The sequence below is a fragment of the Phalacrocorax carbo genome, chromosome 3 (genome assembly GCF_963921805.1).
Source record: "Phalacrocorax carbo chromosome 3, bPhaCar2.1, whole genome shotgun sequence".
Classification (NCBI taxonomy): Eukaryota; Metazoa; Chordata; class Aves; order Suliformes; family Phalacrocoracidae; genus Phalacrocorax; species Phalacrocorax carbo.
The window spans coordinates 22029072-22056955 of record NC_087515.1 but is presented as its reverse complement, the minus strand read 5'-3'; the positions used below and the strand labels follow the sequence as shown (position 1 = coordinate 22056955).

Genomic DNA, 27884 nt, shown 5'->3' with positions numbered 1-27884 from the left:
AGAAGGCTGTTGAGTTTTAGTTGTTGTAACATTAGTTATGGATCCCACTCAAAACTGACGCTTTCCGGTACTGAAACACATGTGGATATATACCCTACTCTGAAAGGAGGATTTGGAAATAAGTGATAACCTGTGACATTTCTGAGGCAGTGTTTGCATGGTGAAAGAAAAACTTTTTAGGCCAGCTGTTAGAACCAGAAGAAAAATTTCAGGCCTGCAAACACATTTTCAAGGTGCAGTAGAGATTTCTAGCATTTTCTCATCTATATTTTAAAAAGTGTTTGCTCCTATACTAATGGCAACTGATGCATCTGAGTCCAGAGGGAATTGCCCGACCGCTTCAGATACTCAACTTTAACTCCTCTCTGGTAAGTGTGCGGTGTCCATATCTATTTTTCTGCTCATTACAGAATCAGGCGCCTGAGCAGTCAGCAAGTTAAGTGTTATCTTTTGTTCCGATGAACCTAGGAACTTTGTACGAATTTGGTACCACAGATGCTTCCCCAAGTTAGGAATTTCCTAGTTGCCACTTAAGTTCACAAGTCAGGCAGAGTCACATAGTTTATTGAATGATTCATGCACATGAGCAGAAGGGTTTGAAATAAAATGCTAGTATAATATCTTTACAATTAGGGATAACCTCCTACTCACCTCATGAAACTGTCTCTTCTCCCCATGGTTGCTGACGGAGGCTTTCCACATACATGTGGGAGACAACAAGCTGCTAAATACAGAATTCCTGTAATTCAGGACAGTGTTAAAGATGACTTCTGACTAAATAGCTGAAAGTGGGCAGCCATCACGCCTTTCATTCTGAAACAGCCACCCTCCTCAAGTTTCTTTTTCCTTAAGGTCTAATTGCAATGGCCATGACTGGAAACTGAATGACTATGCCTGAACTTTCAGATGCAATTAAGTTGCAATGATTCAATGACCTTTTAAAAAGGATTCTCCAAAAGGCATTATAAAGTCTGTGTGAGCAGAAATACGGGAAAGATTTTGTAAGTTTTGTCTAAATCAAACATTCAGCAGCCTATACCAGCAGTCATGATAATTATTTTCCTTCCCAGTGAAATGCTCCTAAGGGGACGGAGAGGGGCACAGGGAATAAACCAAAACCCACCTATTTTCTGTGATGCTTAATATTTTTTTTACTAACCTTTAACTGTTGCTGTGCCTGGCCTGTTTTTATGACTGGTATCTGCAAATGTTCACAGGGTTGGGTTTTACTGGCAAACATATCAGCAGAAAGCAGGTTTGGGGGAGGGGGAGAGTGGCAGATGTGGTTTTCCAGAACCAAAGGTTTCGCTTGCATCCACCAGCTTGCATGCCAGAGCTGCATGTGCACACACGTGGGCAGAGAGCAGCTAGACAGCACAGCTTTTATTTCCAGGACTTGGTAGGTGTTCATCAGTGTAAAATACTACCCCCCAAATCAATATTCTTGCAAACATCCTGAACCTAACCAAAATGTATCAGATAAATTACTTGCTGTTTCATTATTCACTCAGTTCTACTTACGTGGGTGTGCTCCCATCAGCATTTTGAAAGTCAGCCCAAATAATGGAGCCTACCTATGAGCACAATCTGAGCTAATGATTCACAGAACACAGTTTTGAATTCAGTAAAAAATGTGTTTTTAAAAACCACTTTCTAGCCTCACTCTGAAGCAGATTAACATAAAATTACCCTATCTGCCTACCTAACAAAGAATGTTTTGATACTAGCTTTGACAGACTTTTAAAAATCAGCTTTGCTGTTGGCCACTATCCAAGGCCATGGGACTGTACAACTGGTACAGTTTCTCTCTAGATCAAAATTTCAGCTTCATGTGTGCACGTGTAATAGATTTCTTTGGTATGACTTTTTCACTGGTTTCAGTCCAGAAAAGGTACAGCTACATATCCCTGACAGTATAATTATAGTTCCTAAGCAATTTAGGCTGAAGATGATTGATTTCTACTACCAGGTGTCACTAAGGACCAAGCACCTTTAGGGTACCTGCTGATGCTAAGAATGAATTTAGCCCATGACAAATACCATGGACTATTTTGGGTACTTTCAACATTTCCTCAGACCACCCAGCTTTTAATATTACTTTCTTCATGGTGTCCATCTCTCCTCTGGGCTGATTTGAAAGAACTAAAACCCAGTAAGGCAACAGTGTCTCAAAGCTGAAAGCACTAGAAATATTGTAGGAAAGCTTCACCTGGAAGGATTCCTTCTCAATTTTCAGAGCAAAAGAACATGCTGGTAAACTTGCCAAACCAAAACTAGCTGATACATTTCTTTGCATAAATACCTCTTTATCCCTACTCTGGTAGACCTGGGTCAAATGTGAGCAGATTGAATGCAGATGGCAGACAACTTAGCCTCTACAACTACTCACGCTGAATCATAGAAAGTCAGATACTTCATTAAAAATCCCAAAGCTAGTATTATCTCCAGGACACAATATAGTCCATACAGCCTAAAAAAAGGGGGAACGTGTTCTCTTCCCATTGCTTCTTAGTCATTTAATTCCCAAGGAGCTCACTGGATAGCATATAATAAATAGTACAAAAAGGGCATTTATTATTAAAACATTTGATAAGAGGAAATAATGTGATATGTCTGTGCAACTTAAGGATTTTAGACATATAATGTTACAACCAAGAAGCCTGGATGGCTTTCAGAACTCTGCTCATCCTTCTTAAGAATATTAAACTCCAACTTCTTCCCTGATAGCATCAGTGATCAAAAGGCATAAACAATCAGGCTTTCTATGCTAATGATTGCACTGAAATACTTCCTTAAGTACTTTAACCAATTAGAAGGAGCACCAGCCATTAAAAGGAATCTTAATAATGGATTATTCAGAATCCTTTAAAAGAACTATATAGGTTTTGATCTCATGCGTGGCTCGATTTTTCTTGAGACTTCAGTTGGTTTTCTAGTTTTAGAATAAAAAAACCTTCCCAAACTCTTAGAAAGTATGAAGCTACCAGCCTCCCTGCCTTTATTTTTATTAGCTTAATTTGTGAATCACCGAAAATTAATATATTTGTGGTTCACACATGAAAAAGATGACTTGAAAGTTTAAGTAATACAAGTCTCCGTCTAAGGCAAAGTATTTCTTATTGCTATGAACTGGCAAGGACAGAAAAATCTTTTAAAATCAAATCATATTTCTGTAATTACATTTCATTAAGAAGCAGTGTCAGAGTTAAAGTCTGTTTGAAGTAATACAAAAATCTTTCAGTAAAGAGTTTTATTCAAATGTGTTTTATTCAGATGGGAGTAGAGAAACAGGGATAGTTTATCGTTCGGGCATATATTGCCTGCAATATGTTTAGTAGAAAAAGCATTTTAATTAAACATGTCCTCCAGTGCTGATTAGATTAATACTTGGCAAAATTTGGTCATTATACATCACATTAACAGAAAGTTACGCTCAACTATGAGCTCTGTTTAGGCCATATGTTGAGCAATCAGTGCTGCAGTGCAGGAGGATATGTTGAGTAACTCCATGGTCAATTCAGGATTAGCAGAAGCATCACATATGTTATTGTTACCAGAAGCAATGCAGACAGTTTAGAGGGTGTGCAATCCCTCTGTCAGCTTTTTTATCTCTGGAGTTAAACAAAAAAAACTAAACCAAAAAAAACCACCAACACAAGCAACCCCCCCCCCCCAAAAACACCAAAAAAACACACCCCAAAACGAACAAACAAAACACTAAAAATCCCAAACTAGCTTCAACTTTGTTTCTCATCTTTATGATGGGATTTTCCTTTTTTATGTTAAAAAAAAAAAGAAAAGGCAGAAACACACAACAGATTTGGTCAGGGGTTTTGCCTGAAGGGCTTTCTGACCTGTTTCTGCTGTGTCCAAATTCACATGCCGTCAGGGACTGGCTTCATCTATGGCACAACAGGTACTTCTAACTCCCAGCTGGGCCTGCAGCCAACTGCCTGAACAGACCTTCTCTGCTTCACTGCAACGTTCAGCTTAAGCCACTTGTATACACTCCGTTAGACCAGGTGGAACATGTTAGTCAGGCCTAGCCTGGAAAACTACCCGTGAAGTCCTGTGTGCCAGCTATAGCACTGGTGACCAGTGAGTCACAAGTCTTTTAAATTACCTTTGGAAACCATGTTTCTTTAGTTCTGGCTCAGCCAAGTTACAAGGTATGTTTTGAAGGTAGCCTAGCTAATTACTTGTGGGGCCATGCCTGTGATAATTTCTACTCATTCCAGACTTCTGATGGCCTTCAGGTTAACCTGCAGAGCACTTGGCTGGAAGGCAGTGCCCTGCCAGCAAGCCTGCTCAAGCTCTGGGTAGAGAATGAGATCATGGATCCATTCACTTTTTTTTGGCAACTTTTTCTTCTCTTGGTCAGGGAAAAAAGATGATATTTTGAAGTTGAAATGTCGGGGGGAGGGGGTTACATACCACTCTCATAATGCCAACACCTGTATATAAACACAAGCACACATACTCCTGCCTTTGAAGGGGGTTGGTTTTATCTCAGAGCAGGACAGGAATGTTTAGGAAAACACAAACATTTTGCAGGTTAGGAAAGTATTTCCCACACAGCTCCAGTCTTAGTAATGGGAGGCCTCCAATGGTATTTAATATTTCAAACAATTTTGGTTTCAATTAAATTAATAGAAGGGAAAATAAAAAAGAAAGGGCTGGAAGGGGAGTAATTTTTTCCTATCCTAAGGGAAAATTCAATTATTTAAATTGTTCTTTTGCAGAGGAATGAAACAATTGCTGCAGAGGGAACATTGGAAAATGTCATCCAATCTGCTTCTGAAAGGCAGTTTTTGCAATGAAGCACCATTTGTGTGGATTCCACTAATTTACTCCAATTTAAAACACCACCAGACTCCAGTTTTAGTGTTACTTCAAAACTCCTAGGATTATTAACAGTCAGAGCTAGTTGGTGTTGTGACCTCCCTCTGTCACCCCCCTTCCCAGAAAGGCCTAAAAGTTTTAGGGGCATAAATCTGTGAGGTTTTAAGTGTGCCTATTCATTCATGAGGCAGCTTAAGCATTTAGGTCCATTCTTCAGAGGCAGTTTAGGCACATGGGTTCCCCTTGGTGTCTTAGGAGCATGCAGGAGCTGCCTTGGAGGGCTAAGCCCCAGTGACTGAGTTTAGAGTTGCAAAATACAAGATTACGTACAGTCTTTAGGAATAAAGACATAGAGAAGGATACAATGCAGATTTCCAAAGATGAATACTTAAGATTATGTCCATACCACCAGCTATTGGGTACCACAGTACAACAGCATTTGACACCAAAGCACCAAATGACAATTCTCCAAGGCTGTTAGGCACTACCAATCCATACAGTCAATCAAGATCATTAGTTACAACTGAAAAATGTGGTCTAGATATGAACCCTGACTCCCTACAGGGTCTGGCAGGTCTCACCTTGGGATTCTGTGATTACTTTTGCAAATGTTACTCAAGATCTAGTCCACTGTCTTCTGGAAAACTTAAAACACAATCAAAGTATTTTCAGAGAGGTGATTCATTGATTTTAGCAACAATTCTGTTTTAGCTGGTAGGAAAAGTAAGTGCTAGAAACTGATATCCAGCAGTCAGGAATGTTACTCTGGAACATGTAAGTCAAGACTGTTTCAAAAAGACATCAAATGAAACCAAAGCCAAGAAAATAAATGCTGTAGTCAACATAATCCAAAATATGCCTGCCTTCAGCTCATTCTTGTCCTATGCATGCTTGTTCTATTGCAGGTACTGCTTTTTGGAACTTATGGCTGATAAGATGAACTCCAGAGAGAAAAATCTTGAAATGACCTCAAAGAACTAAAAAATTTAGATCACTGAAAGGATTCAGACTTTGGAAAAATAATCTAGTTTTCACTAAAACAATATCCATCCTTTTCAATCTATATATGAGCAAATGCATCTCATCAGTTTGTTAATCAAATTCAACTAGAAACACAGCCATTAATGTTATTAGTTTCGCTAGGCTTTGTCCTCTGCTCATCTAAAGCAGTACATTTGTGATGACAACCCTGTGCTACTAAGTGAATCTCACATTTACACTGAGAGTGCCAGAGACTCTTTTTTTCTACTTCTGTCATAAGTTTGCCTGGCAAAAAAAAAGAAAAAATAAAAAGGGCAGCTGAAAGGGGCATGTTCACTTTCAGTAGTCAATGAAAGAAAGGGGGTGTGGAACAGAAACCCTTTAACGTTGCCCAGGAAAATACTTTTCAGTCAAACTCCAGCAGCGTACTGCCTAATTCCTGTCTGCAGCAGCCCAGTTAAAGCTGCCTGCACTTAGGGGCGATTGGCAGTCTGCTCTGGGTTCCTTCACAGCACTGCTAATCTCCACTAATACTCTCCCATGCTTCATTTAATTTCACTCTCAGGGCTCTTTTTCAGATTCTTCCTCAAATCTTAAACCAATGCCCTCATTGTTTAGGATTCCTTTACCCTGACAAGGCTGACCTCAGATATCCTCTCCTCTTTCCTGCTCTGTAACTCAGGCAGTCCACTTACTCATTCATATGGTAACCGCACATAATGGCCTCCACATTAATTAAGTAATTTTGGTTCTTTAAGGTACTACAGAGGGGTTTTCAATCTCCCAGTGCCTTTCAGGTCAATTGAACTAATTTTTTTGTTGAAAAGGCCAGAGAGCACATGGAAGAAGCGCCAAAGAGAACATGCTCGCTCTCACTCTGGGCCATTCCTTTCATGCTGCTTCAGGCTTAGGCCAAAACATCATCAGCAAGTCTAATTTGCCCCAGTAGCGGATGGGAAATGACTAAAAACCCTGCAGATTAATTTGTGTCAGATGTATGCTTTAAAGCAAGTGAGAGCAAGAGAGAATGAGAGAGCATTTACAGAAAAACATGCTCTTGCTGAGGGACTTAGAAGGGCCCTCTTGTTTCAGATCTCTTGGAAGCTAAGTGGCCCTGAGAAAAAGAAAGAAGTCCTACCTTTGCTTTATGTTCTCCTTTTGTCTTTAATGCTTTTCAGTAATCAGACAATTCAGCAAAAAATCAGAGGGTAAAAGAAGCAGAATTTTAAAATACACGATGGGGTTTGCAACAACTGCTGGCCTTTCTAGCAAAGGGGATTATGAACTGTACAGATGAGACGGGCAGAAAAAGAAGGGGTTTAAGGATTTTTTGGGGAATAGGGGGTAGATGTCCCACATCATCCCAGAAAAGTAAAAGTGCTGGAAACTTCACAGCACTCTGACAGCAAGTAATGATTAATGTCACATAATCAATACTCTAATAGGACAGAGACTGCAGATCAGTACATGATAGACTGGCTGACTCTGTGACTGCAACAGTTGCAGGGAAGCTTGGGTCCAAACTAGTTTTCTTGTTGAGTCAGAAGGCCCAAAGTTGCTCCCTGATGGCCAGATGTGATCATCCAGCTGTGGTGTTCTGATGGGAGGAGTCCTGGAGTGGCCTATGGAAATCTAGCAGCTGTAATACTTGGTGTTACTCAGTGTGACTTAGTAGGGAACAACCGAATTTTGATTTTTTTTTTCCCTTATTATTTCTCCTGTATATTACTAACACGTGAGCTGAGAAACAGTACAACTGGCAGCGGTTAGACATCTTACTGGTATTCTCAGCAAGGCCAAGAACAGTCATCTCTGTGTCCAAACTCTCTGGTTAATGGTGTTGCAACACTGGGGATGAGCCACATGTGGTGTTACCGCTGTGCAGTAACTGTTCTGTTGCTAAATAAAGCTGACTTGATTTTGTACATTCTTAGAACTCATACCCAGTCTGACCTGCCCACCACATCTAAAAGCATTTGTTTACTTTTTAGGCAGCTCTGCTGTTTAGTTCTCAGATGACTGAGAAATATTCTAAGGAAGCTCAAAATAAGCCCCATAAAAGAAGTGCAGCATTAGCATGAACTCACCTCTGGTAAGAGCTAGTTCTGCTCTAAAAAGCTTTGAGCCTCACCTTTCATTCACACTGTTCCTAATCCTTGTCATATTATTATGAGACAGAAATAATAACCCCCAAAATCCTACCCGAAGTCTGAATCCTGATCCGATTTAGCAGGATAAACTTAGCTGTAAAAACTTTTGAGAGCGCCAAATAGACAAAAAGCCCCAATCTAAGAAGAGAGAGAAGTTCTGTGGAACTAGACCTTAAATCTCAGTTTCAAAACAGAGTGGCACTTAGGAGCCTCTGTCACAACTTTCAGCAAGATGTCAGGTTTAGTTAATGCAGCATTTAATATTGATGCAGTTATACTGGTACTCTTAGCAGTAACACCTACTTCAGTCTAGAAATGAAATAGCAATATAGGGAAGCAACAACATAGGATGTCTTTATATCTATAAATGCGGTTGTACTGGGATGTTTCTCAATAAAAACACATACCAGTAACTTAAATGGTTGTACTAGTGCCAGATCTTCTATAGGAGACCAAGAGTCTCAGAAGTCTTAGATGTCTATATCACACCAGTTTCACTACAATTTTGGCAGGTAATAACATTTCCAGGCCCACATGTAAGCACCAGATCACATCTGAGAAAGACACAAGGTCTTAAGTTACTTGAGCATTTTGAAAATATTATTTTTAAGGCTTATGGAATGTATAAGAATTGGCAAGTTAAAAAAATAAAGCAATCCTCCTCAAAAGGAACAGAATCAAACAAAGCCAATATGAAGATACAATAACTAAAGGAAGTAGAAATCTGTAATAATGCTGATTATATTCTTCCCTCTCCATAACACATACTTGTGGAAAATGGTAACAACATCTAGAGTAATACATATAATTATGTTCCAGCATTTTTATCTGAGAGAAAATGTGTTATCTCCATGTATACAAGAAGCTGAGCCCTGGAAAAGATAAATTCAATAATATCTAGACTCTTAATTCCCTGATTTAAGTCCCACTAGAATCTTAGAAACTTTCAGTGGAGGGAGAAAGAGGAATTTCCTTATTTTATCTGATCCATGGGAGAACCTCAGGTTTATTAATATAGTCTATCAGTTTTAGAGTACCTAACGCTGGAAAGATCAGCCTGCAGATAACTGATTTGACTGATCTCTCTACAGCTCTAAATTTGTTCACCACACATTCACATCAGCTCCAGCTCAGGAGAGCAGCTCAAATGCACGGCTAGGCAGGACAGCAAGCCTGCTCAGCTCTAGCTTGGAGCAGCTTTGAGCGCCAGGGGACCACATCCTTGCTACATGCCATAACAGAAGAAGTCTAGAGGTCACAAAACCTATCTTCTGGCTACACTGTCAGAAATGTGGTTGTGTGCCCATGCTAGTAGGCACCCAGTCCAGGGGTGGTCTGGCACCAAAGCCTCAATCATCTATCCCAAGCCAAATGGTATACTATGGGAAATGTCCCACACTGACATTTCTGCTGGAGGGTCACACAAGATTTGAGAAAATGCCATCAGCGTTTTCCTCTCCTTATCTGAGCTGCTCTCCTGTCTAGATAAGGGTCATTCCTATTCCTCATCTTAGGCTAGGGGAGTCGTTTCAGTGGGGCCTGTGGAACTTTTGATCCTCCAAGACTAGCAGGATTACATGAGATCTGAAGGTCATGCCAGGTACCAACTCAGTGAGTCTTTCCTGATCTGTGCCCCATCTAAGCCCAAACGTGTGCTTCTGGACAGTACCAAAACTACAATTGCAACAGTCTCATCTGAGAGCAGAGCTCATGGCTCTGGTATGAGGAGCCATGAAGACTGGTAGGGTCTTTTGTACGGTAAAACAACCATACATGAGGAAGGTGACCCGAATGGTGGTTGCACCTCTCTCAGCATTCCTCCTGCCATGAAGCTCTTCAGCCTCATTAAAAGTCTGTATCTGTTACCAATGACTAGCTGTCACTATGAAAAATATTTCTAGTATTTCATGACTTAAATATCTGAAAGGTAGTAGAATCTCAGCTAATTATTGATCATGACTATCATTATAATGTCTGCATTGTATTTTTTTTCATAACAGGAAGAACATCAAAATAATTATGAAGGTTACAGATAGCTTAACATTTTATATCCTTGAACAGCTTGAATACGTTTGCTGATATTATTCTACATTTATTTATCATTTGAATTAATGAAGCACTTAAACACTATTGTTTGCATACATACAAATACTGCCATGATTTCTGCCATGAATAAACACAAAGTGAAAACTAACAAATTGCTTATTGGCAAGGTACATTTGTTCTGCGTGTTCAAGAACATCTGTAGAAGTCTGAAGGGCAGAAATCGGATCCCTGAAACAGTTTGCCACAGCTAACTTTTTGAAAAAGAAAAAAACTTACTTGTTTTTAAGAAGGCTAGGCAACTGTTATAATTTTTTGCTGTAAGCCTAGAAGAATTAGTTTTAAAATACTTGAGCTAAGGATTGTGCATTCTTAACAATTCTGAATAATCAGGTCCTGATTGTCTGAAATCAGTGATTATGAAAAATTAGATCTTAAAATTTCTCCACAGTTTTTACATGAACACCTGATATTTCTCTCTCCTTGTTTTTAGTTTTAGACCCAGTCCACATTTCCAGGCATTAGTAGATATTTGATTTTACTCCCCCCATGTTCAAATTTTTAGGTCCTGGGCCAACCCACGGCCTCAGCTGTGCTACGGTAAACCAAGGAACTCTATTCACTTGAGTGAGTTTCCATTAGCAAAGGTGTAAGCAAGACTTGGCTTTCACACCTGACATGCCTTAGCACTATAATAATCCCATGCTGAGATCTCAGAAACAAAAATGCTCAAGTGTTCATAACACTGTGCTAAATATGTGTCTAAGTCTATTCCTGTTCAGGCTTTTACAAAGCACCATTTAAGAATTGCTTGGCAAAAAAAGAATTTGATAGTTTGACCTAAGTTTCTAAATTTACCATTTGACCATATATTTTTCTTTAAATGTGCTGTGACTCAGCCACACATTCACTTGCAACCTGTGTACACAGTGAATAGCTATATGCATTTCATATCACCAGCCCTGTTTCCTTTCTGCGTAAAACAGAAGAGATCACTGTACCTGAAACAAACCTGAACCTGAAGCTACTGTAATAAGTAACCTGAATGCAAACAAATCAAGCAATCTCACCCCAAAGTCAGCATGAATGAGTAGATTTTCCTCACTGTACCCCCTGAAATGAGCTCAGCATGAAAAGGAAAACATCTACTTTTGGGAAGCCCAAACAGAGCTTTTAGTCTGATAAATTCAAACCTGCACAGGACCCACCCTGCCTTACCAGGTGACCCCACTTCTCCCTCTCTGACACCATGCTCCAGCAATCTCCAAGTCACCTCTCCCAGCTCTTGGGAGAGAGGGGAGAAGTTTGGTATGGGGAGAAAGAGTTTATAGCTTACCAGCTGTGTGAACAAACTCAGACTTATTGGGCTTCTGTGAACTGGGCTGAATCAATGAAACATCAGAGCTCAAACTTGATGCTTTATTTCCTTCAGTCTGATGTTCTGCTTGCTATAAACGTGATCTGGAACAGCACGTGTGAGACTGTGAAGCAAAAAAGAAATTAAAACAGAATGTGATTGTACGTGAGATCAGTTCCATGCTGATGTGATAATACGTTCAAAATTCTCATTTCTGTAGAAAGCTGACCACAGGCACTTCATCAATCAGTATTTCGATTTGTAATGTGTTCCGTATGGTTCTCCGTCATTACTTAATGGAGAACATCCCCTCTGAAAACATCTGACTCTGAGCTCTGCATTGAGAGAGCTGCTCATGTTTCAACCACGTTTCCCAGAAACTGAACACTCAGCAACATATTCATTTTAGTGACAGCCACCACTAATGAGAAACAGCCATGCGTTCATTGAATCTTTTACAACCCAAAGAATTATATATTAACAGCAAAAAATTCTCAGATTCATTTACATGACAGCTGAAGCTCTAGAATCTCAATTTTTACACCCTAAAGCTCATACTGAATTGGTGTTTGTAATTCTCCTTACTTACATCTTATAGTTTCTGTCACTATTTTTCATGTCTAGTTAGGCCAATTGTTCTGATGTGTTCTGCATATCAGAAACAGGAAGCTGGGGCACGAATTGGAGGGTTTATCAGAAGCTGAAAGCTAGTGAAAAAAATCAGTAAGTCCATTAGAAGTAAAAGGCTCACACAACAGTCAGTGATTGTCTTAGATCAGAAAGGCCTAAAGAAAGCAGTTAGAAAAGCTGAGGTATTTTATTGAAGAGCTAAATTATTTTCCTGCATCAGTTTTCTTTGCTCAGAACATCAGAGGATTACTAATCTCAAACCTTCGTGTTGGGCTTTTTTTGGTTGCTTGGTTTTGCAGTAAAGATGAGCATCTATACAAGATTTTGAATTGCCAATATATGAAACAAAGAAAATTTACCAGACCCACAAGGCATGCAAGTTATGAAGGAACTAAAATTTTACAAAAACAACCACTGTTCCAGAAGACTGAAGGTAGCAAGTGCTGTACCTTTATTTAGAAGAGTCTCCTAGTTATTCAGGGCATTACTTTGAAATGGTCATTAAAAGCAAAGTAATAAAACAGCTGGATGTTCAGTACACCACAGAGTTATCAGCAGGATTTCTGCAGAGAAAACTAGTGTCTCACTAATCTGCTAAGAATTATTTAAATTTACCAAAAACATACTGACAAAGGATAATTTATTTTCATAATTAACCTGACAGAAACAGAGCAGGATACCAGTCAAGACAGAGCTATGGTAAGAATGAGAGTAGCAAGTCTCCCAGCTTGCAGGCCAGGTGGTTTACTCCCTTACTCCCAGGGACTTAGCAGGATTCGTTCCAGGAGTAAATGCTTAGAAATGGAATGACGAGTTTTACAGCTGCTTAAATTTATGTTATGATCTTCATCAAGGCAACATATAAAGAATCTTTTACAAAAAAATTTAAAGAGTGTTTTAATTAACAGTATTTTGCCAACTAATTAAGTCAAGGTCAGAGTTGAAAAGTCAACTTGTATACCAAGTTCAAAAAATGATTAATTAGCACATCTCATTTTTTTAAAGCACATTTCACAGGAGTGTACGATGTTTCATCACTCTAAGAAAGTTTACATTTGCCTCCTAAATTCACTGCTTTTAAGACTATGGTCCCTCCAGAACCTCAGTTTAACTTGAAGGGCTCATACTTTTCATATTCACTTTAGAAACCAATGACAGTCTTGGCTGTTGGTAAAAGAAAAAAGAAATTAAATCCTAAACTCACAAGCAACACAAATGCACCCTAACCTTTGTTAGATTACTTACCAGATTCAAACAGAAGAGATAGAAAATCCATCTGTTGGGATAATAATCACTGGAATAAGAAAATCTTAGAAAATATATGGTGTGAGAAGCTGAGTCTCTGAAAAAGTATGTCTAAGGCAAAGGCTGTGATAAGTGGGATCAGAAAGTTTCAAGCACTTTGAAACACCAGAGAGAACAAAGTTAGAAATTAAAAATCCTACTATCTGAGAAGCAAAGTGTTTGAGACAGAAGATGAGGAAAATACTGTAACTAGAAATTAAAAGCAAGTAGCTCATTCAGAGCAAGGGATTACACAGAACTCAAAGAATTTTGAGCAGAATTTGCAAAATAAAGGACATTATTGAGCTTCAAGATGTAACAGATATCATTTTACAGAAAAAGAAATAGCAAATGATGAAAAAGAAAAATATTAAGAGGTTTGTTGATAGATTTCTGGAAGCAAAGCCAAGGAAATAGCAATGTAAGTGTTGGAACACCTAAGCAAAGTGCACAGTACCCTGAACCCAACCTCTAAGCACTAAGACCAGGTGCCAGCACAGTCAACCCTGACTGGAAAGAGAGTGAAGTACCCGGGCACATGTTAAGTATTAAGCTAATCCAGGTAACTAGCTTGCAGGTGCAAAAAATAAGGTTGAAATTATGTTTTCTTAAAAAAAGAAGCTGATTGGAATCACATCTAAAAATAGTATGTACCTCACTACATTGCTTATCCTCAGATTATTCTCTTGACCTTTTAGTTGACTTCATTCAGAAAGTGCATGTGTGTGCTTTGTTGAACTCAGTCTTGTTTCATCTCGTCCTTAGCTGGCACAGAATGGCTTTTCCACCTGGTAAAGAGCTGGTAGGCTTTATGCATGCTTTGTACCTGTGGGCTGTTTTGGTATGTTTCCCCAAGATGTCATCAGAGGTAAACTTCAACAGCTACATGTGTTCAGGAGTATTTCCTTCTAAGCACTCACATGTTTATCTCTGAAAAACAAATTATGCCAAATCTGTTGCTGGCTAAAATTTGAACAGAAACTTTCAGGGATGTTTTATTTTTCCTAATATATTACAGTTGTCAGGGATGCATCTACCACATTTCAGCTGTTTGGAACCCAAAAAGTGTTGCAGTGTCAGCAAAAGGGCTGCTGCTGTCAGTGTCCTACCTGACCTGGTGCAAATGCGAAGATTATCCCAATCCTTTCTCAGTGATAGGGAGAAAGGTAGAAGTCTGTCTGAGAGAAATGAATCAAACTTTAGTATACAAACAGGTCGTAACAGTGGGATGAATCATGAATTATTTTAGTTACATTAACAGTTGTTTAGCTAGTTTGTCTTGATATAAACCAGCTCTTTATTTTTTCTTTTTGAAAGAATTAAAAAGGTTACATGTATGTATCTCTAAATAACCACAGCAGTAAATGGTGATCCCTTGGTACCTGAAAATGCACCAAAAGTTATTTTGCTTTTCTTTGGATTATTGCATTTATGTTAAATGTAATAATACTGCCACCATCATAGGCCGTGAACAGATTGAGAGAGTCAGACTCTGGCTAGTTGCTAGTGGGGAAAATTCCAAAAAGCTAAACTTTAGATATGCTACCTGTCCAAAACTGTCTTGTGATGTCCAGGACTTCATTTCTTGCAGGGAAAGCTGAAAAACTGGGTGTTGGTGTAGTAGACATGTTGATCCAACCAAATGAGTGGCAACAGCATCAGGCTCGAATTTGGAAAAACAGATTTCAGGGATTTTTTTTTTAAAAGGGATTTAAGTCTTCCTAATACAGGTGGAGAAGTGGTGCTCAGAAGCACTTCATTTTCAGTTTTAGGCTGAACTGAATGGGAGCTCGCCCTGCTCCTTCTGGACTTAACTGCGTCTCAGAGAAAAATTAGACCTTCCTGACAGACTGAGGATAAATGAGTAGAAAGAAGGCCTTGCAATGCCATGAATAAGCTGTTACCCCTGTTCTGTTTCAGTAGTTTACACCTTGCACTCAGCCTGCCGAGGGGAGAAGCCACGGTGGTATTCCCACCGCGCTCCATGTGCCAGGTACCTGGAAGGCAACCAGCCCTGGGCTTCCGCTGCTACCACGGGCTTCCCATTGCTGATAAATAATTATTTATAACTAACAAGTGCTGTCACTGTGTTCCCATTACAAATAACTACTTATTAGGATTATTGTTGTTACTACTATGCTACCAGCAGGCTAAATCCCAAGCTCCCAACTCGGTTTTTATTCACACAGAATTATACTCAGTAGGTAAAACCTGACTTTGGTGTGATTATTTGGTCAGCTTTACTCTTCCATTTCCAGAGCTATGTGGCTACACCATTTACCATTTACCACCAGTAATAAACTTACCTAGTTATTTTGCAAGAACAGGTGAGCTGCCACTCTCTTCCCCCACTCTGAGGGGAGGGAAAGTAATTTCTAATCATATTACTCTTTTATTCTGTTTTGGGTTTTTTATTTAAGAGTTAGAGAGAGGGTGTCTCATGTTTCTATTTACAGTTCAGAAGCTGCCTCCTACTGTGCCCCTGAATCATCAGTTCAGATGAAGCATTACTACCACGGTCTTCATCGTTTGTAGAAAGGGTATAATTCACTGACTCTTTGTTTCTTAGCCTTATAAAACATTCTTGTACAACTGGACTAGATGGCTTTTGTTTGGAAGGGATGTAGTGAAATCTGAGAATTGGATCGTGAGAGGAATTTGCAGCATCAAAAGAAATTTAATCACAATTATTCTTTTCACTTCTTTTGGCGCTGATTTAAGAACTTGCTTTGATATGAGGTTAGTATAGGAAAGAAGAATGGTCATTTTAAAGGGATCTTTCTGCACCCATAGCTGAACATTTTAAATAACTGCCATCTTTGGTATGTCAGCCTCCTGAGTTTTCTTAACTTTCACTTAATGTAGAATTTGCTCTTAATTCTGGCAGATCAGTATATATCTGCTGTGCAGAAGATTAAGTGACAAAAAAGCAGAGATACAAACTATGAAAATTTGAAAACTTTGAAATAAACTTTTGAAATGGAAACTGAAAACTTTGAAAATTATTTGGTACTAAAATTCAGGTATACCCTCTTATCACAGTGTTATTTTCCATGGTATTACCGGTAAGGCATCCCTGTAAACAGTTGCTGATGAAACAGATGAACAAAAACATCTGAAGTGCAGGTTCAGGTCCCATGTGCGAGACTAAAGAATGTCATTTTGAACTCCTTTTCATTACGTGTATTAGAACAACCTTCTAAACACTTTTGAGACCTATCATAAGCTAAACTTTTTGGATGCAGTTTTGAGTGCATAAAGTGGTTTAGGGACTTAGCAGAGGCATCCTGATTTCCAGTACATCAAATGTTCACTGTGGGGATCTGAGACTTATGCCCCATTATTAAGCCTGACCTTTAGCATGCCCTGATGTTCAGCATCCTTCACTAACTTTGAGAGGGAATTTATGCCATGCTGCTTGTCATGTGTGACTAACATAGCAATGTGGCTGATTTTCAGCTCTTGTTATGTGCCCTCTGCATAAGAAGGGCTCTACAACTGCAGTTATTAGTGACAAAAATAATAATCATCACCCTAATTTATGTTATTAGTTACATGGAATTAATTACAGGATGTTATTTAACATCACATCTACCCAGAAAAATTGTAAGTGTTCCCCAAAAATAAAAATTAATTTTAATGCTTAAGGAAGGCTGCTAAGTAACAATTAAAAAATGCCATATTTTTTAGGATTAACACACTTAAAAGGAATACACAAATCTTCCTAAATCTCACATTGCTTATGCGATATGCAAACACATTTTATAAAATGTATGTGACTTGGTATTAACAACCTCCCTACTGTGTCAAAGCATATGTCACTATCAAAGAGCAATTATTGAATACATTCCTCAGAAAATGAAAAGAAGAAAATCTTAAATTGGTAAAATACAGATAAACGCCTTCTTGGCTATCATTGGTCTACTGATCAGGCACTAGATTCAGAGTACATAAAAATTTATGCTTGCTGTAATTTCATGATGTGTTATATAAATATATCAGAATTATATAAGCCTACTAATAGCTATTTTTTATTTAACATTCTCCTTCCATAGGTGCTAAAAGCAGAAAAATGTATAGATGTCTTTATTTGTGCTTATAGAAGTCAGCATAATATAACCAAGTTGTGATGGAAAGCACTATTGTACTTGATCAGCGTAAAGCCTTTTAATATATAGGCAGCACACTACTACTGGTGTCCTTTAAGCATTCTGTTCTCTGTTTTTAAATTACTTTGGTATTGAAAAAATGTGATGTTAGGTGCTTTATTTGGACTGGTGTCACCTAATAAGCTTTATTAGATTTCAAAACACCACTTTTTCATATCTCTTTAATAATTCTCTGAGTACAACATACATATGAATAATTAATTACAGACAAATAGAGTAAATAATTTCCCGAGATGTTGCATATTTATTCAGGACTCAAAATACCTTCCTTTAATAACGGTATGTGTATTTTGCTGAATTTGAGTTAGGGAAGTTAATGCACAAAAATCAGCATTTTCCACAGCAGCCCGTGGATGGTGTTTAGCTGAAGGCACAGCTGTTTGAGCAGCTCTTTGTGCGGGTTACCAGGGAATGCCCACAGAAAGCCTGTTTGTGTGCTTTACTGGGGGGCTGCAGGGGAGAGCTTCTTTACATGCACTGACATGTATTTTCTACTCATGTTGTACAATCTCCTTCCAAGTTTTGAATCTCCTGGCACATTTTTATGCTCCCTGTTGACCTCATCATCATCATATAAAACATGACTTGAAGAAAGAGAAAACAGGTGGAGGCTCAGTTTTAGTGCTTCCCATTCTGCCCTCATTGCTTCTTCCCACCCAGCTGCCCTCCTTCTCCTCCTCCCTCCCCCACACTTCAGTTACCCAAAAAAAAGCAACAAGTGAAAAACTAACCAAGGAAATGTTTCACAAAAAAAATTCCATGGCACCCTCTCCTTGACACACACACACAAAAGGCAGCCTTAGTAATAACCACAACCATCCAGCAAATGCAAAAAAAACCTACCTAATGAATGTACGAAAGTGTGAACTGCTGAACTATTATTCAGTTAGTTCTTGGCAGAAGAGTTTTAACATAAATAGGTTTGACATTTGATTAGAAATAGACACTTTCTTTTACTTTCTCTTTTTTCTTTCTCTTTTTTTTTCTCTTTTCCTTTTTCTTTCTCTTACTTCTTTTTATTGCAGGAAATGAATTATATTCAGAGCATAGATAAACAAGAGCTAACATATTTTTAACTTGATTACATTCTGAAGTGATATATAGAGGCGCATAGCTACAGTAAGTGATTCCATGGAGAGAAGGGGGGGAAAAGGGGGGAGGGGGGGAGGGAGGGAAGGGAAAGCCCTCCACGGATATGATAAGGAAAGCTGGGATGAATTGTGGGCTCTGTTCTCTGTTATCCAAGGGTGGCTAGCTGCTGCTGCACTAAAGGCCTTTATTCCCTGCCTGTGGGAAAGTGGTGGGCGAAGGCTGCATTCTCAGTTACACTGCACATGTAGATTTTAATTAGCTGGATTAAAAACAAGTCCGTATCATGTCCTTTAGCAGTATTCTATCTAGAAACAAAAGATTTTCTTTCCTGGCTTCTGCAAGCAGCACAGTACAGCATTAATAAAAAAAAGGTCATGGCAGTTCAAGATGAAAGGTCACACACGATAGAAACTCTATGTGAGGGGGACATCATGTTTAGCTCTGTGATAAAGGAGGTCTGTCCAGGCAGGTCAGTGCAACGTGCCTCAGCAATAGGAAAATATAAACATATGGGTTGGATAGATGGTGGAGTGGGGAGTCTGGCAAAACACATTCAGTTGTGGAAGTAGAGACAAAAAAGAAAAGAGAGAGAGAATTTCTAGAGAGAGAATATAAGCTGAAAGAATCCAGCTTCAAAAAAGCTAAAAAGGGTCAAAAAGAGCCTGAGATGAAGCCTGGGGTGACGGCTGCATAGCACAGCTCAGAGCCTATGCAGGGTGAATAAGCATCAAGCCTGTGGTGATACTCTCTGCCAGCAGGCAGGGAATACCAGCTTGGGCCACGTCCTTGCACACCACAGGCCACTTACATATCGGCACAGCCTACACCCTTCTGCCCATGAAAAGACCATGGAAATACTCCTCCCTGGGTAAAGCTGAAAGCCTCTGTCTACTTCCAGAGCATCCCCAAACTGAAATTGGATTCTTTATGTTTTATTTGGGCCACTACAACTATTGTGTTGGGGTTTTGTGTTGGGGTTTTTTTTGTGTTGTTTTCTTTTGTTGTGTTTGTTTTTTTTAATGGAGACCCAGGCTTTTTCCTAGTGAAAACCGAAGGAATCTGCATGTAGTTCCAGAGGAGTGTTAGCAGCTCTCTAACCCACAGCCTTCAAGGCTTTGCCCTGGAATGCACTGAACACTTTCAACACCGCTGTTATCAGTGAGAGGGAGATGCAAGCCCTCCGCGGCTTCTCTCAAGATCAGACTGCAAAAATAAACACATTATGGCCTTGCAAAACTTAACTGATGTAATGGTCTCAATTGGTCTGAATAGAGCCACTGCTGTATGCAAGCATCCATGGGAGAGTGCTTCAGGCTTGAGGGGCAACATGGAAAGGAAAGTGAAAAGGAGCCAAAGGTATATTAGGTCAAATGTTCCTCCACTGCTTTGGCATACTTCCTGTTTCTCAAAGTCCAGCTCAGAAAAAAGTGATCAATTTCTGGATAAATTATTCTGGGCAACAATCCTATTCCTTTCTTCATTAACATTTTCATTAAATAAGATTCACACAGCCCAGGCCAGGTACGACTATGTACATCTTGGGCTCCACAGCCTCTTTTATGAGACTGATCCATGAATAGGTCAATTAAGAAACAGAGAGTCTTTTTAATCTGCAAGGAACATTGGGTGAAAGCACACAATCAAGTCCTCATAGTCCAGCAAGGTGCTGCACATCAAATGACCACATTAATTAACAGCATACTCTTAGTCAATAGCAAACCTGAGGCAAAAAATGTGTTAGCTTAAATGTCGTTGAAATCAGCACTTGTCAGCTTGAGTAATTCAATCATATGTCTGAGCTCTAAGAAAAGTAAAGGCTAGTGCTAGAAACCAGAAACCTTCTGGATAAAACAATACAGTTTTTCATTTTGAGCAGCAATTCAGTATAGCAGTTACCTACCAGACTGATAACACAATGATTAAAATGTCCCAATTCTGCTGCTGCTGCTGAGAGCATTGGAAAATCATGGTTTAATTCAATACATGTAGGTCATTTTCTGTAATCTCAGTAATAGAGCACGGACTAATATAATCATTTTGTATGAGCTTTTTAAACCAACTTGGCCTTCACTGCTATTTATCTTGAGAATAGAGAAACAGATTATAGCATGAATTGCCTGGTTCTTATTTATATTGCTGCAGGCAGAAGTATAACATAGTACTGAGAAAGACAGTGTTACATGGGTTAACTGGGATACCAGGTGCACAGAGTTAGCCTTAAAACACAGAGCACCACCTCCCCGAAAAATCTCACACTACAGGACACTTCAGGCTTATCCAAACCTACCCCCAGTGCACTGACTCTGAAAACATCCTGATATAGGGATGAATACACTCATGTCCATTATGCAGGGTTTAAAATAAATTCCCTTCCCAGACGTGTGAAAAAAGTTGCCACAGAAATCAAAGGGAGTTTTACATTCACATCAGTTCAGTATGCTTATGCGACCTCAAGCACCTGGTGTGTTTGTATCTCAACACCTCACAGATTTTACCCTTTTATCCAAATGTTGGGTTGAGTCATAGAAGATCTCAGTTACTTGCTCAAAGCTGTAGGAGATCCCCCATCATGGAAGAGAGGTGAAGCTGTTTTTTTCAGAACCTCAGCTTGTGTGACAGACCTCTCAGTAGTCCAAAACTAGCAACAAGTTTTGAGCAGGCAACAATCCAATTTTATTACTCTATGAGATTTTAAAAAATGTTCAGTTCAGTACTCATTTGGTAAAAAAACAGGACAAGAGAAAAAAGAATCCAAATGTGAAGGAGGTGAACAAACTAATAATTATACTTCTCAGTGGCTTCCAGTCACTCAGGCCAATAGGGGTTTTCTGTTGACTCTTGACAGTGTTAGTGAGGTTTCACTGTGACTCTAAATAAGCTAAACAAGACCAACAAGGCATGGGCCTGAAACTGTCCATACCGCTAGAACGGACACTGGCATAGTCTTGGCCCAAGCCTGCTTGTGCTTTTCCACATAATGCCAAAGCACAGCTTGGGTACTAACCTCGGTCAGGGACCATCTCCAATAGGTATTTTGGATGTGGCCACTGTGATTTGGAGGGTAAGAGAGTTCAGCTGTGTGAATGCAAGCTCTTTCATGCCAGTTGGCCTCCAGAAAGTCTCTGACTAATTTTATTTCATAGTTTACATATAGTCAGTGTGTCCAGGTCTTCCTTTCCTTTCCAGTCTTGCCAAAGCCAGCAATGAGTTCTTAGTCCAAACACTGGCAGTGTAACATGACATTCGGTAGGGTGACAGGAATAATGTGATTTGATCATGCAGCTCTCATAAATGCAACACAGTTCATTGTACTTTAAAGAAAAGCACTGTTATTTGGGTAGTGGACTGAAGCAGACCTAGAAGTAATGAACACACCACAACATAAAATGGTAAAAACAAATAGGTCAATTTGTTTCAATTAATTAGGGTCTAGTTCTCTGTCACTATAAAGCTGTCTGCACAATCAATATATATCTGGACAGCCTTTTTTATAAATACAAAATGTGATATTATGCAAATTCCAGGTACCTTGTTAAAAAGATTTAAAAAAGAAACTCTTACTTTAAGTATTGTAGAAAAAAGGTAGGTTCTAGAGGGAAGAAAACAACCATTTTAAACAAAGACCTTCTCATTTAAAGCAATAATCATCAACATGTGGCTTATATGTAGTATGCGGCAGCTGCAACAACATTCATATCTCAGTGTGCCTGGTCTTAGGCAGAGCAAGGGAAGTGCTGAAAACAGTAGCATTCCTCATGGATCTGCTCCAGATCCCACAGAAGTCAGGAAGAATCTACCCTCCGTGCTTGCTTTCACACTTGGGCAGCACAGTTTATGTTGAGCAAATAGAGCATAACTATGTGGCTCTCCCCCAGCAAGCCAGGCACGTAAGAAAAAATTTCTATCCCCTCCCTAAAGTCAGGCTTTCTGGGGGGAAAAGGGAGAGAAGTAGAGAGCTGCCACCGCAGCCACCTGATTTCTTCAGTAAAGTTTGTCTTTAACAAACCCTGATGTCTGTAAAGGCCTTGAAGCCCACAAGATCCATTGGATAAATAACCATGGTGGAGGCTGTTTTTTGGGGAGACATGGGAGTATGGTTTTATTTATTATTATCCTTAATATGACATTGCAAAACATTGTCCCTGCTAGAAATACTCATAACATAATATTAAATCATCACAATGTGAACACGAGTCCTGGACTGAGCTGGCCTACATGTTCTGGAAAGATCATTAGTTTAAAGTTCCTGCTGCTGGGAACTGAGAAATAATGACATCTCTTGGGAAAAAAAATCTTCCTTTTCACCTCTGCACTGCACTCATGATGCTTCCGCCCCCACTTCGGATTATTTTATGGGGAAAGAAAAGAGAGAAGGCTAGCTGATATCTTCTCCAAAGAATATGGCCATCGCACTGGATAAGAAGGGCTGACTCACAAAGATAAGATCCTCCTACAGCTTCCCAGTGACAGACCAGCTGCTAAGGATTGTGAAATGGGAGCTCTGGCAATTTAAGAGATACACCAGAGAGACATCAAAAGCACATGTGCTTTTCCATATCCTCAATGCACATGAGCTAAAGTTCCTAAAGGAGAGCTCCAGCAGGCATAGTTGTAGCTACCTAGCAGTGAGGTGGATTGCAAGTTTATCATGTTCAGCTTGCTTAGCTTTCCCACAGTAAAAGTATTTTGTGTCAACGTGAGTCAAGCTAAGAACACAGATCCTCATTCCTTGCTCAGATGCATTCACTCAGCTGTTTTCTTCTATCTGCTCTACACTAGGAAGTCAATGTGAGGTAAGAAGCAGCACAGGAGACCTCCTATGGTGGTACAAGTCAAACTCTGAAGAAATAGTAGTCTGTTGTGTGCAAATTTAAAATCACACTTGGGAGATGTAACAGGAGGTCCAAGTAGTTTCTAAAATAACGAATTCTATTTTGTTGTTGGGGTTTTGTTTTTGAATTTGACAGCATTTTTGAGATTTAATTTCAAGCTGAGGATCTCTCTACCAACCAAAAATACGCACAAATAGGGACTCTGTAAACCTCTAACATATATTTGATTTGAAACCCCAGGATTCCCTTGGTAAAGTGACAAGTAACTGAAAAAAAAAAAAAACCAACATAACTGATATTAAATCTTGAAAGTAAGGCAAGAAATTAGAAATCTAAATAATTTCTTGAAAATTTGTTCTCTGTGGATCAAAAATCAATAAATATTTTCTTTAGGGCCCCAGAACTGTGTCATGCAAAATGCAAACACACTTTGCTCCCAAAGATGTGGCACCAGCATTCCTATTGTATAACACAGCTTTAAACCCTCTCTGAAGCAATGCTGTAAATCAGGACTCATTTCACCAAAGTCAATGGAGCTAAATAACCGTAAAACTCATACGAGAGAGAAATCAAGTTGTTAACCTCTAAGTAGATCTTGCACCTCTGTTTGGTCAGACTATATTTTATTCATTCAGAGTGTGAAATGAGACCCTAAAGCTGGGAAATTAGTATTTGATTGCAGTTGAGCTATGCTTGATATAACTAATGATACTAAACTTTCAGCATAAATTTCTTGACCCACATCCAATAATATTGCCTGAATTAGAATGGAGGTGTCTGATTCTAACCTCAAACAGCAACTTGGACCACACAGTCTGGTGATATGAGAACCCAAAAGCAACTACAGGCTTCCTTCTTTGACCTGGAAGTTCCCACAACATTTCCCAAGAAATGCTTAAGATTCCACTAGGGAAACAAGAGAGATGACTTACCTATCAGATAGTGACAGTAGATGGATTCTGGTTCTTTCTCTTGGGAATAACTTGATATATTATTTTACTCTATTATTGAAAACAGAAAACAGAGGCCAGGAACCAGAGCCTCAGAACATCTACCATCCCCTCCACTTTTTAAAAATGGGCTTTACTTGATGTTTTCTTCCTCAGACGACAGTTTTTACCAAAATTCTCAATGGGCTGAGGTGCATAATATTGACTGTTGGCTGGCTGGAAGGGACTTCTCCCTGAGGAACCCTAAAGCACCTTCATTGCATTGTAGGATCAAAACACAGGTATGCAATTTAGGTTGTCTAAACTCCTCCTTACAACGGACCTTTAAACTCCATGATGCCATCATCCTAATGTTCAGTAGCAGTCAGAAAGCGCACAGGATGTCTGGAGTTCTTTGGAAGGGAAGGGACAACAATGCAGAGGATGTCATTCTGCCGTTTCATGAGTTTATGGTGAATACTGAGTACACCTCCACAAGGAACATAATAGAAGAAGATCTACAACAGGGTGCGACAAGGATTTACTGATGTCTAGAAAAGCTTCTTTACATAGAGAGTTTAGGTTGAAGGGGATTTCTCGCTCTAGAAAAAAAGATGACTGAAGAGTAGTTGATATAATGCTATGAAAAAAATGAAGAAAATATATAGGAAACAATTATTCAGTGTTTCTCATAACATAAAAGCTAGGAACATGTACTAGAAAGACTAAGACATGATAGACTAGGAAGACTAAGGGACATGCCATTTTGTTTTATACAGCCACACAATGTTATAAAGGCTAAAAATATTAAAAAACCAAACAAAATACAATTAGAGATACTTTTCATAAAAGACCCATAGATGGCTACTGAACATGGAGATATGGACTCCTTTGCTTCTGCTTCCTTCATATGCATTTTGAAGACCACTCCACTTAGAAATTATTCTAAAGTCCATATTTCATTAAACTTGTAAAAAATGCTTTACGGTTCACCACTAGTCAGGGTTATATATTAAGATAGCAATTTTACCTGCACGTTCAAAGGAAAAATTATTAACTAGATGTTAAGACAATGCCACATCCAGATCTGGATTTTAATTTCGTCACTGTCAAGAGGCATCTGGAACTTATTTAATGATTAGTGTTATTAGCTGTATGTTATGTGGTAATTTAATACAAATTGGGGTTTGTGTGCAAAAATTGTTCAGAATGCAGCTCCTGATTTCTGGTTTCCAGCTACATTGTAATTTTAAGGCATTTATTCATGCTGTTTGGTTTTGGCACTTGTTTGAGTGGTGGAAAAAAGAACCATCAAAAAATGTGAGGAAAAATTCAAGGAAAATACGCCACTTTTTTTTTTCTAATTGCAACCAGAGGTCCCAAAGAGTAAAGGCAACCCCCAGAGTATTTGCAGCTCCACCCTGTTGCTGCACTAAGGGGAGGAAGATGACAGAGAGGAAAGGGAAGAAGCCCTGGCCTGGGTCAAGTGAGTGTATTTCAAGGGTTTCACTGATCTTGCAACCTGTCTGCCAGGCCACCCTGGCACCAAGTGCTCTTTCCACTCTGTTTCAGTTTCTGTTTTCTCCAGGTGGTAAGGAGCTTTCTGTTTTATCGTGGGGTAAATCTGGGTTTGGCAGAAAGGAAAAAAAAAAAAAAAAAAAGTGCATTTCACTTTCTCTGGGAAATGTAAACAGCATCACACCCAGCCAGCACTACCAGTTCGGGTACAGCAGAGAAAGCTCCAGTTTGTATCTGGATTTCGCCTCCTGAGTGGTACATACAGCCAAAAAGTAAAATAATTAGTTTGAAAAGGCTCATCCATTTATCGTTCTGGCACAAAGACCTTCTTTGTTTTATTTTATGGGTTCTTAGGGATCTCGTTTCCCATTTTTGATTATGTTAAAAAAAAAAGATGCTGTTGTGTAAAAAAAAAAAAAAGCAGCAAACTCTAAAGCATTCAGAGAGGGAGCAGTAGTTTTAGCCTGCTGTTTGTGTGATTCCAATAGGTGTATTTAAATGTAAATGCTACCCTTTCACCCTTGAGCCACCTATTCTTGCAGCCAGCAGAAAGAGAGCATTCATGGTATAATGTCTTTATGAGGGCAGATCTTATACTTAATTTCTCATGTGAATCAAACTCCTTTATAACACATTTTTGTGAGATTAAAAGAACAATATTAGTCTAGTGGCTCAGCAGCCAGATCACTGCTCTGTCACATGGGAGACGGGGGTTCAAAGGGATGGCAGGCAACTTAGCCGGGAAGTGCATGATTGAAAGTGCAGCCACGGAAAGATTCAGTCCTCCACTCTCACAGAATTGTTTAACTTCACATTATCTCCTTCTTCGGGCCAGCCAGAGCCACCCTCCCTCCATCTCCTTACTGGAAACTGCATCCAGCTGCTCCTCCCTCTGGGGACTTATTAGGAGAAGGTCTTGAAACCCCAACTCTTTAAACAATCTACATTCACTTGCATTTGCACAGTAGGGAGGATTTTCAAGAAAGAGAAGGGAGACTCTTTGAACAGGTATTTCCAGGTGAAGTCCATTGACCACCCAGTTTCACTCAGTGCCCATGCACTGAATCACAGTGAGTTCAGGTTACCCATGCTCATGGCATGTGGGTGTCTGAACTGCACAGCTGTGAGCTGGCAGCATCCAAGACTCTAAGCAGAGGTACAAAATGACAATAAGATCGACAGAGTAACTTGGATCCTGTTATGTCAGGGTAGAGTCTCATGGAAGCCTAGGGACCCCGAAGTGGTCTATATTAATGCATTTATTTCTCAAGTGGGGAAGTCTCAGTTCATTTTGGCTAAACAAGTTGAAAAACAAATTAGTTAAGCATAGGCCAAGCAAATTGTTGTGTCTTACTTTGCCCCCACTGAATCAAAATAAGATGCCATGGTTTTTTTCAGGATAAAATTTTTTCCTCATTCTAAAACATTGTTGCATGTGACAGACATCAGGCTTCGGCTTCACATCACCTCCATGCAACGACAAATACATTTTGGAGCATGGCTTTAAGATGGCTGCAAGACAGCTGTATCGTGGACTGGTATATGTTCAGCACTGCTGATTATTAGAATTATTCTTTTTGTGATGCTGCTCAGAGGATGCAGTGATAGGGGGTCTTTGTGCAGAATGACATTCAAATGCTTAACAATATGATATTTTTCTCCTTGGAACTTACAGTCCAAGCACAAGCCATGTTATTTTCTCATGCTTTACAAGCTGTGTGATGCAAGACAGAGAAGTCTGTGTATGCTACAAATGCAAGCACCAACATCAGGCAGTCCCACTTACTTCCCTCACTTCCCCTTCCCCTGATAGAGAGCATATGTCTCATTGTGGCACCAAGCACATGAAAACTGAGGGGAAATAGCCTATTATTTTAGGAGGTGCAGGACCAAGCACCTGGAACAGTGAAATACTTGGAAAGCACTTCTGTAAATGTTTTAGGCTGTAATATATTAAACAATTAAGAGGTGTTGGTATTTCTGTGCTCGAGGGCATTTAAAACAGGGAAGTCCCCTTTAAAGGCACCAGAGCGGAATGTGTATGGTCATGCTTTTTA

General features: G+C 39.4%; 1 long non-coding RNA gene across 1 annotated transcript in view; it reads right to left on the bottom strand.

The window, feature by feature from the left end:
* LOC135312823 (uncharacterized) overlaps positions 1–11491 on the bottom strand; it is a 31410-nt gene extending 19919 nt beyond the window's left edge. Inside the window, exon 1 of the long non-coding RNA XR_010372440.1 lies at positions 11353–11491. This is a non-coding gene — a long non-coding RNA (uncharacterized LOC135312823). The remainder of the gene's footprint in view (positions 1–11352) is intronic.
* Positions 11492–27884: the final 16393 nt, after the last annotated feature.